This window comes from Lolium rigidum, chromosome 6 (genome assembly GCF_022539505.1).
Source record: "Lolium rigidum isolate FL_2022 chromosome 6, APGP_CSIRO_Lrig_0.1, whole genome shotgun sequence".
Lineage (NCBI taxonomy): Eukaryota > Viridiplantae > Streptophyta > Magnoliopsida > Poales > Poaceae > Lolium > Lolium rigidum.
This window is the reverse complement of record NC_061513.1, coordinates 89208538-89221855: the sequence shown is the minus strand read 5'-3', so window position 1 is coordinate 89221855 and position 13318 is coordinate 89208538.

The following is a 13318-nucleotide window of genomic DNA, read 5'->3' as shown; positions in this document are numbered from 1 at the left end:
CCAAATTAGGTTTGGATAAGGAGGCAGCCTCTTCATCAGGAGGCAACCTCTTCAGCAATAAAGTGAAAAATGTGAGAGAGAAAGAGAAAAACCAAATCAGCTTTTAAGAGAAAGACATATTAATGGGACCATAACATGGCATGCATATGTCAAAAGTTTTATCCAAGCCTAATTGGACAGCTGCCTCCATTGCTCATGCCCTGAACAAGCACAACCTTCCAGCTAAACTTCAGAGTTCACGTCCCAATGTAGCAAACTAGCAATATACCCTTTGCAACATTGGGCCTTGTTCACTTCTCTTGTATTTTTCTTCTCAACGGGTATGGGGATAGCAATGAATTTGGTGTTCACTCAATCCCCTCAAATATTCTTCCCCAAAAATACACTAGCATGATATAGAGTTTTTGATTTAGGCAAAAGATATGAGGATGGGAGGGGATATCTCGGGATTGTTTCGTTCAAAACCGGAGAAGTAAACGGACTAGTGGGGATTTTCCGGGATACAAAATAATCCCCTCATATCCCCATAAATACTCTAGAAGTAAACAAGGCCTAAGTTTAAGGTGGCGACGGGGCCGGGGAGGGCCGGGGATGAGTCCGCCGTCCCCGCCCCGATCCCCGGCAGTACCCATACCCGCCATCCCCGTGAAGCTTCGCGGGGAGGAAATGGCCCCCGTCCCCGACTTCAGCGGGTACCCGATCCCCGTCGGAGACTCCACGGGGAGCTCACGCGGCGGCGTCTCCTCCTTCCCCGCGACGCACCAGCGATTCCTGGAGTCCTGGACGCCCTCGCCGCGACATCCACCAGCGTCTTCCTCTCCCTCAACGCACCACTGCTGCAAGACTCCTGCTCCTGGCCGTCGAGATTAAGGGCGCGGGGGAGGTTGACTCTCTGCTCGACTGCGCCTCTGCCGCGTGCTGCTTGACCGGCCGCCGGTGGAGATTGGAGAAGAAGGTGATGGCCTGCTGGGCGGCTGCTGGCGTGCGGGTGGGAAGTGTGTGGCCATGAAGCGTCTTCGGGAGAGAGAGCGGGGAGGGACAGAGGCGGCTGGAGGGTGGTGATAATTGAACAGAGACAAGTTTTTAGGGTTTCTAGATTAGATGGCCCACATGTCAGGTGCTTCTCGGGTATCCGTCGGGGCTGCACGGGGCCAAATTGATCCCCATCCCCGTACCCGCTAGCTAACGGGTACCCGCCCCGTCATCCCCGCGGGGGGGAAATGGTCCCCCATCCCCGCCACTAACAGGCGAGATACCCGCGGATACCTGTCCCCACGGGGAAAACTGCCATCTTGAGCCTAAGTGGAGATTTTTGGCTCTCAATCCCTAATGATCCTATTTTTAAAACAAATCACATTTAAGAGTTTTAAAGAATTTAAAAGATCCAGATGTAGTCGATGATTTATACCACAACTGCAAAATATAAAATTTTAAATACTACCTCTATCCATAAATAGATGTCTTAGATTTGCTAAATTTTGGATGTGTATTTTGAGCTACATGAAAATGACAACTTTATCATATTTTGTCACTTTTGTTTAGCCCATATTATGAAGAATTATGCATTGTAATTTTGCATGCTTGTAGGTTATGTACATCATTGATTATGTACAGAAAACAATATATATTTTCTAAAACTCGCAAATATTAATTTTATTATTTTTTGTAATGAAAAGGATCACTCAAACTTGGGAGCCACGACACTTGCCATTAACCCTAGTGTAATCTAATAAACTAATTATAGAAAATCCATAGATATTCATATTTTTTTGAGAACGCACAGACGCTCACAATCAAACGCGGAATGTACGCTCACCAATATATATACACACAACACAACATATCCTATAAGCATTTCCGAGTGATCGAGCCGACATATCTTGAGGTTGATGAAGTTATCGTAGTCAGCTTGTTGTTAACGAACATCCCACTAAAAGAATATCGTCAGTTAAATCCTGGAATAAATCTAGGGAAATGCCAACAACATAGATATTATTTCATGGGATTTCGCTAAAATTGATATGACCCATCATTTTTCTAACTGATTAAACTTTACACGCATTAAAAAAGTTTAAAGATGCTGCTTTACTTTTCTTTTATTAACCTGTGCTAGTACTATTTTCTTCGAAAGGGAATTTTGAAGAAAACCCTACCTTTTTAGAAGTCGAAGAAGGTACACGATATGATCCAACCAGTGCAGCGCCATTTATGCTGGCCCAGTCGACATACAACAGCTATCCGAGAGGTTGGAAATTGGGCCCCAAAGTGGGGAGATATTTTATTAGTTGCCACGGTTTTACTTAGTACCTTAATTTTCCACTGATTATTACTATTTACTATTTATTACTACTTGTCACAGGATTACACTTATAATACACTATATAAAAGTTGATCAAATTACCGCACTTAGATTAACTCATGCACTGTAGATGAGCTATTTATCCGTTTGTTTTTCCAATTATCGCCTGACGCGTGCGATGGTTCGTTGCCGTTGTGGCGTTTTGGCTGATCGGTTGTTTTCACTTTCCTTTTTTTCCTAAACGTGAGGTTACCGGCTACCGGTTTGGTAACTTATTTGTTTCCGGTAATTGCGCGCTCAGTTGGTCTTTCGGTTTTACAGCCGTGGAGTTTTCATCGCGGTGAGTCAAGATTTTTTCTTCAAACGTGTCCACTTTTCAGCAGTGCTAGAGTCTAGGTGTCCCTTTTCTATTCCCTTGCCGCTGATTGGGGACTTATCCTCTGCCCTCTGATCTCTCCCCTAGGCCGCACCGCCTATGCTATCTCCTACGAGGAAACGGGGCGACCGTCTCTAGACACAGAAGAGGTGCTCGAGGGCTGATGCGTGTGGTTGACACGTCCGTTGGGAACCCCAAGAGGAAGGTGTGATGCGCACAGCGGCAAGTTTCCCTCAGTAAGAAACCAAGGTTTAATCGAACCAGTAGGAGTCAAGAAGCACGTTGAAGGTTGATGGCGGCGGGATGTAGTGCGGCGCAACACCGGAGATTCGGCGCCAACGTGGAACCTGCACAACACAACCAAAGTACTTTGCCCCAACGAAACAGTGAGGTTGTCAATCTCACCGGCTTGCTGTAACAAAGGATTAACCGTATTGTGTGGAAGATGATTGTTTGCAGAAAACAGAAAAACAAGTATTGCAGTAGATTGTATTTCAGTAAAGAGAATTGGACCGGGGTCCACAGTTCACTAGAGGTGTCTCTCCCATAAGATAAAAGCATGTTGGGTGAACAAATTACAGTTGGGCAATTGACAAATAAAGAGGGCATGACCATGCACATACATATTATGATGAGTATAGTGAGATTTAATTGGGCATTACGACAAAGTACATAGACCGCCATCCAACTCGCATCTATGCCTAAAAAGTCCACCTTCGAGTTATCATCCGAACCCCTCCAGTATTAAGTTGCAAAGCAACAGGACAATTGCATTAAGTATGGTGCGTAATGTAATCAACAACTACATCCTTAGACATAGCATCAATGTTTTATCCCTAGTGGCAACAGACACAACACAACCTTAGAACTTTACGTCACTGTCCCATGTGTCAATGCAGGCATGAACCCACTATCGAGCATAAATACTCCCTCTTGGAGTTACAAGCATCTACTTGGCCAGAGCATCTACTAGTAACGGAGAGCATGCAAGATCATAAACAACACATAGATAATAGATTGATAATCAACATAACAAGTATTCTCTATTCATCGGATCCCAACAAACGCAACATATAGAATTACAGATAGATGATCTTGATCATGTTAGGCAGCTCACAAGATCCGACAATGATAGCACAATGGGGAGAAGACAACCATCTAGCTACTGCTATGGACCCATAGTCCAGGGGTAGACTACTCACTCATCACTCCGGAGGCGACCATGGCGGTGTAGAGTCCTCCGGGAGATGAATCCCCTCTCCGGCAGGGTGCGGAGGCGATCTCCTGGATCCCCCGAGATGGGATCGGCGGCGGCGGCGTCTCAGTAAGGTTTTCCGTATCGTGGCTCTCGGTACTGGGGGTTTCGCGACGGAGGCTTTAAGTAGCCGGAAGGGCAAGTCAGGAGGGGGCACGAGGGCCCCACACCACAGGGCCGCGCGGCCAAGGGGGGGTCGCGCCGCCCTAGGGTTTGGGCACCTCGTGGCCCCACTTCGTCTCCTCTTCGGACTTCTGGAAGCTTCGTGGCAAAATAGGACCACGGGCGTTGATTTCGTCCAATTCCGAGAATATTTCGTTACTAGGATTTACGAAACCAAAAACAGCAGAAAACGACAATCGGCACTTCGGCATCTTGTTAATAGGTTAGTTCCAGAAAATGCACGAATATGACATAAAGTGTGCATAAAACATGTACATAACATCAATAATGTGGCATGGAACATAAGAAATTATCGATACGTCGGAGACGTATCAAGGGCCGGTGGTCGGCGGCCGGGAGCCGTGGGGAGTTGGAGGAGCTCACGCTGGAGCTGGAAGGGCCGGTACACAAGGTAGCCGAGGGGAGCTGGTGCGGATGAGCAAGGTAGACGGCAGGCCGCGGAGAGGATGCTGCTACCTGCACAGGTCTCCGTACGGAGAGATCATCGTTTGTGTTCCCTTTGATGAGATTTTGGTGAAAGGAGTGTCGCCGGTGCTTGGATGTGGAGGGGCGTTGGGATGGAGGTGGCTCTGCACTTCCAGCAGCCCTACCTGTGCTCCTCCCAATCCTCCATCTGCTCCCCCCTCGCTGCTAAACAGGGTCACACGCGACCTGGTGAGTTTTGTTTCCAAATTCAGGAGATTTGCTTGGTTTTATTTAACCTTTCATTGGATGTGTCCTCTTAGTCATTTCTGATATTTTCTAGATCAACCGTGCCACGAGAGGAAGGAGCAAGTATCTAATTAGTAATTGAGATATTACCAAGAGAAATTTCAGAGGTGGAGTAATGGCAAGTGTAAGTCCTCTCTTTTGTTTTAAATAACGTTATTCAGTTGCAACTTTCTTTTAGAACAAAAATCCATAAATCGCATGTATCAATTATGTCCGACCAAGAGATGATTGGAGCAGATTCATTTTATTTCTTGGCAGTTAGATATGAAAATCTTAATTCTCCTCTGTGGATCTTGCTGGTCGTAGGAAGTCCATGCTTTCCTCTCCAGAAGTGTCATCTTTTTTCCTCTAAAATGAAGCCAGTGGTGCATAAGAGGTCAGAATTTGTTTTATTTGAATTTATGTTCGCTTTGTAATCCCGTTTTCCTTTCTAATTGGCATCTGATTGTGTGACTATGGTTTGATGAAGGTATAATGTTTGCATTTGCAAATGTACTGCAAGAAGATGGAAAGAAGTGAGTCTCTGTGAAATATGCCAAAGATAATCTGGCGCGCAGGTTAAAAAAAATGATTGGCCGTACTGGGGAAGAAACCCAGCAGCGCTGGTTATTGATAGCGGTAATTATGTGCACAACACCGAGAATGCGAGTAGGGACACTCGAACTCGGACGGGCTGAGAGCTATCAGCAGCTCACTGCCACCAGGCTATGCCTTGGTTCACGACGCGCAGGTTAGGAACTCATGATATATAACGATGTGATTTATTATGTTCTACAAGCATACATGAAACTAAATGTGTTCTAGAACAGATTCAGTGTGATTGTATCCTTAGTATTGTTGGTACTTCAGGTACAGCATAAATTTACAAATGAGACACACGATCTCCTAATTAGTGTGTTGCTTTAATCCCTTCTGTGCATAGCTTTTGTTGGTATATCGTTCGTACCAATTTGGTTCTGCAATAGAAAGGAAGTGTGTCGCTGCCTGCTGTGATGATGGTTGTTGGCTGGGTCGGAGGCTGAGCTGAAGGCCAGCTTTAGTGGTATAGTCAATACAAATTAATTTTATGAAGTTTGGCATCACAAAGTTTTGTAACTCAGCTACATGTTAGCAAACTGATCTGTTTTTTTTTGTATAAATCAAGATAAATCAGCATCGAGTCATCCACACAATTGAGTACATTATAGTGTAGACTCTAGAGGCCTGTTTGGTTCTTTCCTTCACTTCTCTCCTGATAAGGCTTTATCCGGATTTACGATTTTACTTACTGTTTGCTAATTGCAGGTTTGCAATCTGCCGTGTTAGTTGTTTTTCATGAATTATTTCCCGTTCGTATGGAGAAGGGAGCTCATCTTGACGTTTCCGTAGTTTGTCTGGTTACCGCTCTGGCTTCTATATTTGCCCCCCCATCCATTTCATCTTCTGTCATTTTTCGGGTTTGCACGGGAATCCTTCAAATGTTTGTGGACTTTCGTCCTTGATTCATGGGTACGGTTTGTCTGCAGGTGCTTTTTCTGGGTGATAATTCCGTGCTCAATCTACAGAATCCAATATCTTAGGCTGCTCTACCGTCAGCATATTCATCAGAGCCTGATCAGGTGGCTTTTCAATGGATGTTCATTTTCTCATGCTCTTGCATGTACTTATCCTGCATATTTGATTAATTGATATCATTTTTCATTGATATTTTCTTTCAGGTTTAAATTTCTACTGAAAGCACTGCCTTTTCTGCTCACTCCCATGTTGGAGTTTCTTGCATCATGCCAAAGGCTTACGATATCTGATACTGGAGTGAAAATAATGCCAGCCATCGTCCCTACTGAGCTCTCTTATAATTTCTTTTGTTTGCATTTTTTCATTCCGTTTTTGTGCACTTTTTTAGTTAACATTCCCTTCCATTGCTTCTGTTTTTAAGAGTTTGATGTTTGCTCAGACATATGTACTGCTTGGTCATGTGTAGATATGTTAGTTCATATGCGTGGTTTTCATTTTTTCCCATTACGGCCTTGTTTGGTACTAGAGTTTTAGTGTGGATTAGCGGGGATAATCCGTTCCAAACTTCAAATCCTCACTTATCCCCAATACATGTTTGGTGCTAGAGTATGAACGAGTTTAATCCCCACTTATCCCCACTTTTCCCCAAATTTTAGTGTAATTTTTTCAATCCCCAATACTCTACCCCTACCTAGTGGATTGGGGTTGGGGTTTTGTGGGGGTTGGGTGACAAAAGTGATTCACCCAATACTCTAGAGTATTATCCCCACTAATCCCCACTAAAACACTAGCACCAAACAAGTCCTACATAATCTATGTATGTACTAAGCATATGCATTGATTAACATGTTCTTCTGTTGCTTTGTTTTGTAGGATCACTTCTCAGAATAAGTTCTCTACGCGATAGACGCAGTTAAGATGTTTGGAATTCAGTATTCCAGCTTGAGCATGGAAGTTTGTTTCAGTTCAATAGTGTTTGCAACTGATTTTATCATCTTTCGACAAGCATGTAGATGTCCTTCTGGATTCTGTCTTCCCTGTGTTGCCCTCCCTAGCAACCTAGAGCAACTTCCTGCACAACAAGTTGAAGCCGAAGATCCTAACATCCCCTCCGATCGACAACTCTGCACACCTTGCTTAGAGAACTGATTTCCCCGCACTGTCCTCTGCATGGACTAGGAACAATAGTGCTGGCAGATTTGTTCTCGCCCATCCAGAGTGCCAAAGAGGGAAACAATTATCATCCTCTCTTCTGACGAGGTGGACAATGACGCAAGGCATTGACAGGTTGCACAGACGGAGAGCAGCTACATCAGCTACCTTATGTTATTTGTAGTGTTGATCAGAAATGTTGAATGAACTCCCCCTTTTAATAGAGATCTAATTCCATACATTGGCTTTGTCCTTGCCATCAGTGTAAATATCTGCTATTGCTATAGGCTAAATTTATCAGCTTTCTTAATATTGCGACATCTATTATCTGCTTATCTCTGCCATCAACCTGGATCATACACAATATGTATACAAGAAAAGATAGAGCCACGGGCGCGGCGTGTCGCCGCGCCATTGCTTCCTAGTTTTGTTTATAGTTTGCTCTATTTCTCCCTCTCCTGTTCTATTAACTTTTTTTTACTCCAAAATACAGTGTGAAATACTCTTATGGCTGGACACTTAGGTTTTCGGTCACCAAAAGTAACGGTTTGTGTTTGTATGCGTCGCACAAACCGTTTGCGTCAGGTAAGCCTACCGACCCGACGCAAAATAATTTGTCGATAATTTTTCTTGATAGAAACTAATTTATATAGTGTCAAGAAAAAAAACTAGAAATGAAACCCTGGTCTACTAGCGCGCCCCCACGGCCTCTTACTGCTAGTCGTCATCCTCGATGACGACCACGACTGGAGGCGCCCATGGCCATGTGCGATATTGGGCTAGAGATGGAGGCGTTGGCGTGAGCTGTCCCTATCAAGGATTTTTTCAGAATAAAAATTGTTTAGAAAATAAAAATGTTCATATTTTAAAAATATTCAAAATTTTAAAAATGTTGAAAATATTGAATCCAAAAAAAAGAAAAAAAAAAGAAAAAACGAAAACCCAAAGAACCCTTAAGAACTAGAGAGAACCTCGAACCAGAAGAAAAAAAATATGAAAAAACCGACCGAAACCTTCTGGAAGGTTCCTAAAACCGGGAGATCCAAAACATTCATACTAAATGGGCTGCTGCTCAGGTCGTCCCATTAGCGTACGCGCCATATTAACGCGCACTTATGAGCGGCAAATAGGTTGCGTACGATACACATGTAATAGCATTTGTGTCGAGGGTGCTCCTCGGCAATGCCCTCCGATAGGGGCTTAGGGTTGATGGAATCCTGCAAGCTGACACGAGATATCGGTTTACAGACAAGCGGGGAGAGCGATTTACCCAGGTGCCCTCGATGAGGTAAACTCTTACGTCCTGCATGTCTGTTCTTGATTATGATGATAATGGGTTACAATGGGGTGCCGAATAGTTCGGCTGTGATCTCGTCGAGATGGCTAAGTATTAGGGTAACCTAGCTCTAAACTTCTGTTGGCTAAGATCGCTAAGATTGATTGATTTTCGACAGCCCCTCTCATGGCCTTTATATAGGAGGTCAGGTCTCAAGAGGCCTAATCGAGTACGACTAGGTTTACAGTAGATCTATCTCTAGACCTTCCTTGTTCGGCTCCTTCCGTGCCTTGTTCTTCAAGAAATCTTCCGCTGCATCATCCTAGCGGCCCACTTTGCCGTCGAGTGCCTTCATGGGCCTCCAAATAGGAAATACAGGATAGGGCAACATTGGTTACCCGAAGGGTAATGCCCACGTCAGTAGCCCCCTACTGTCTAGCCGAAGGTAGTTCGGGTAGAGACTAAAGCATGCCTCCACCCAATGCTCTTCTCCTTGATTGTTCTTGTTCTCCTTGAATCTGCATCATCTTCTTCTGTCGGGTGCGCGTCAGCGCTCCCGATGGGAGTAGCCCCCGAGTCTAGGTACGGATGCTTGCAATCCGTGCGTAGACTCAAGTTGTACCACTCGAACATTTTTCTCTGTCGAAGTTTTTCTGCAAGTCTTCGTAGGTCATCCGATATATTTTTCTCATGCAAGGGATAATGAGTAACGTGCCAACTTTTGCTGGTTAACTGCCGATGGCAAAACAACATTACCCTACACAGAATCAAGTCCTCGAGCATGATCCTGGACTCGAAAAAAGTTCTGTCGGGTGCGCGTTCAGCGCTCCCGATGGGAGTAGCCCCCGAGTCTGGGCACGGGTGCTCGCAACCGGGTGCAGACTCGAGTCGAACAATCATCTCTTTTTGCAAGGCATTCTTTTCAATTTCTTCGAGTCTTCATTCTGTCGGGTGCGCGTCAGCGCTCCCGATGGGAGTAGCCCCCGAGTCTAGGTACGGATGCTTGCAATCCGTGCGTAGACTCAAGTTTACCATCCGATACTTTTTCATTCCTTCGACTGTCTTTGACAGCGCCCATGATGTCATTGATGACGCGCCGCTGCCGTGGCTCGATTGACAAGACTTGACCTAACAGGCCCACCCTAGTTCTGCGCGGGCAGTTTTTAGGATTTGACCAGTGCACGCGCAGCGACCGAGGCGTTTCCTCGATTTTTGCGCGACGTCGGAATAATGGGCCGCCGGTTCCATTCCCTTTTCGAGCGCCACGTGTACAGCCAGATCTGCTCCACTTCCCACGACGTCTGTGGAGTTAAGGCCACGATCTCACGCAAATCATTATGGCATAAATAGAGGGCTTCCTCGTTTTTACTTTTTTACGCCTCCCACTGCTCATCTTCTTCGCTCGTCCTTTCCTGCTTCCTTTGTCCTTCCCTCAAAAGATTCAGACGCCATGGGCAAGAAGAAGGGTGCCAGTACTTCGGACGCGGCCAAAGTTAGCCGCGATTGGAGTGCCTCCGCCATTTCCAACCGTGACATCAACAAGCTGCGCGCCCTCGGCTTCATCTCCGCATCTGAAGATGATATTCGTCTTCCAGGTGCGGTTTCTCGCCCAAGGCCCCCGAAGGGTTTCACTGTCATGTTCGTTGCCTTTTTGTTCCGTGGTCTTTCTCTTCCGGCCCACGAGTTCCTTCGCTCTCTTCTTTTCTTTTACGGGATTCAGCTCTGGCAGCTGACCCCAAACTCCATCCTCCATCTGTCTATCTTCATCATTGTTTGCGAGGCCTTCCTCGGCATTGACCCTCACTGGGGTCTTTGGAGGAAGATCTTCTACGTGAAGCGCCACAATGACAGCAATGGCCCCCCCGTCGTCGGTGGCATTGGCTTTGTTGTTAGGAAGGAGGTCGACTACTTCGACTATCCAATGAAGGAGTTCGTCCAGGGCTGGCGCAACAAGTGGTTTCACCTGCGTGATCCCATAGTGCCCGGGCGGCGCTCGAATCTCCCTCATTTTGATGACGTCTTGGTGGCTCACAAGAAAAAGTCCTGGCGAAATGCCCTTTCTCCCGAAGAGAGGGCGACAACCGACAAACTGTTTGAGCGGGTCGTCGTCTTGAAGAACACGGGAGGCTTGACGATGTGCGGCACTGAAGTAGTTTCAGTGTTCCTACAACGTCGAGTGCAGCCGTTAATGTCTCGACCCCACCAGTTATGGCTTTACACCGGCAAGACCGACAAGTCGAGGATCAGCTCTGCCGATCTGTCGGCAGATGAGCTTCGGGACGAGGTTCGTCGCTTGACGTGCCTTCGCATGAAGGATAACATTGTCTTGACATCGGATCATCCTCCTTACGATTTCAACCATCTTCCGACTGAGGTAACCTCTGCCGCTCTTCGCTTGCTTTCATATCTTCCTTCTTCACTGTATTTTACAAACTTCAATCTCTCTTCTTGGTAGGCCTCCTCCGTCGCCCAATGCTATCCTCCTACACCGGAAAGCGGCGTGGAACTAGAGGATGACGATGACGATTCCGAGGGGACCGAAGACGCCCAGCAAGCCCTCGAGGACAGCGATGTCCATGAGGACGACACTGTCGAAGAGGTTGCTTTTACCAGGAGCAAGCGTCGCTTGCAGATAGACGAAGATTTTATCACGACGGCTGAATCTAGTCCCAGCGACCGAGATAATGATGTCGTTGGAGCTTCTCCGCCTTCTCCTGCCGACATGAGGCCATCAGGCTTTTTTGCTACCGAGGATGATTTGGAACTGTAAGCATCTTCACCCCATTGCAACTTAACCTTTGTCTTTTTGTATGCTAATCATTCTCCTTTCTGAAGTAGCTCTCATGATGACGATGAAATTCCTCTCGCGAAGAGGGCCAAATTAACCTCTGGGAGAGCGGCATTGGCTAAGGGCCCGAATCCTTCTCCTGCCAAGTCGACGCCCCCTACGAGGACGTCCATGGAGAAAATTCCAGTGTCGAAGGTTATTCCTCCTGGGGATACTCCTACTTCATCGGCTTCTCGTGATCACGTAAGTATTTATTTTGCCTTGTTTTTACTGAATTTTTCTCATGTCGACTGAATCTCCCTGATTTTCCTTGCGGCAGCCGATTTATGCGACAATCGATGTTGTGGTAGATTTCGCCGAACAGTTTACCCCACTGGAGACTGAAAACACCCAGCTTCAGAAGACTGTCAAATCTTCGGCTGATCAGGTGCTGGAGGCCAACAGGCTTGCCACCGATGCCAAGAAGGAAAACACCTTGCTGAAGGAGGAGCTGACGAAGCTGAAGAAGCAGATGAAGGATGAGCAGGATGCCAAGCGTGCGACAGCGGCTGCAGTCGATAAAAAGGAAGGTGTTCTCCGTGAATCCATCAAAGATTTATTGGGTAAGGTTCATGACACATAATTTTCATTTCTGATACATCCTTTTTGGCTGCTGATCTTTCTTTCTTTCAGAGGCCGCCGATATAACCGTCACTCGACGCTATCAGCTTCGGGAGGACTCCACATCCGATGCCTTGTCGCTTGCTGCTGAGTCAAATGTCCAAGTCCTCGGGCTTCTGCAAAAGACTAGAGGAGCACTGTCGAGGCTGTACTCAATGATCTTCCCGAAGCTGAAGCAGGACAAGACCCTTAGCGAGATGGCGGATGCTTTTCTTGTAGACTCTCCCGAGCCAGTGGAGGTATTGAAACGCCGTTCTCGCTTGTTTGGGGCGGTTCTTACTTTCTAGCTGCTAATGGGCCACGGGATGGGGTCTAGTTTGGAGGAGTTGTCTAAGGCTTTGCCTGTGGATGACAACAACCACGTAATCGACCTTGAACCCTTTAAAAGATCGGCAGTGACTTGTGCCAACCGACTCCTGAAGTTGGTAGATGAAGCACAGGCTAAGCCTGCTTCCGAAGCTGCCCCTGAGTCGTCATCAGTGCCTCCCTGAACTTTTGCTTTAAAGACTTGTAATCGGGATTACTTGCACATTAATTTAGACCTGTTTTACTTCGGCTCTGCTGCCAATTCAAACGCTCTTTTGAATGTAATATATACGCCAAGCGCTCCCGGTGGGAGTTTTTTATGTCAATGCTGGCCTGAACTAGGGATTGTACTGCAGATTCCTTCATCTTCTTCCCGTGCCGAACTTTTTCCAAACCCTTCGAGTAATGATGAATCAGACCTTGTTCGCCGCTTACGTGACCAAGTGTCTTGTCTAAATAAAGACATCACTTCTCTTCGCGTGATGGCAGCCTTGGTGAAGAAAAAGGGGGAGATATGCCCAAGAGGTAATAATAAAGTGGTTATTATATATCTTTGTGTTTATGATAAATGTTTATATACCATGCTATAATTGTATTAACCGAAACATTAATACATGTGTGTTATGTAAATAACAAGGAGTCCCTAGTAAGCCTCTTGTATAACTAGCTTGTTGATTAATAGATGATCATAGTTTCATGATCATGAACATTGGATGTTATTAATAACAAGGTTATGTCATTATGTGAATGATGTAATGGACACACCCAATTAAGCGTAGCATAAGATCACGTTATTATGTTCATTTGCTATAAGCTTT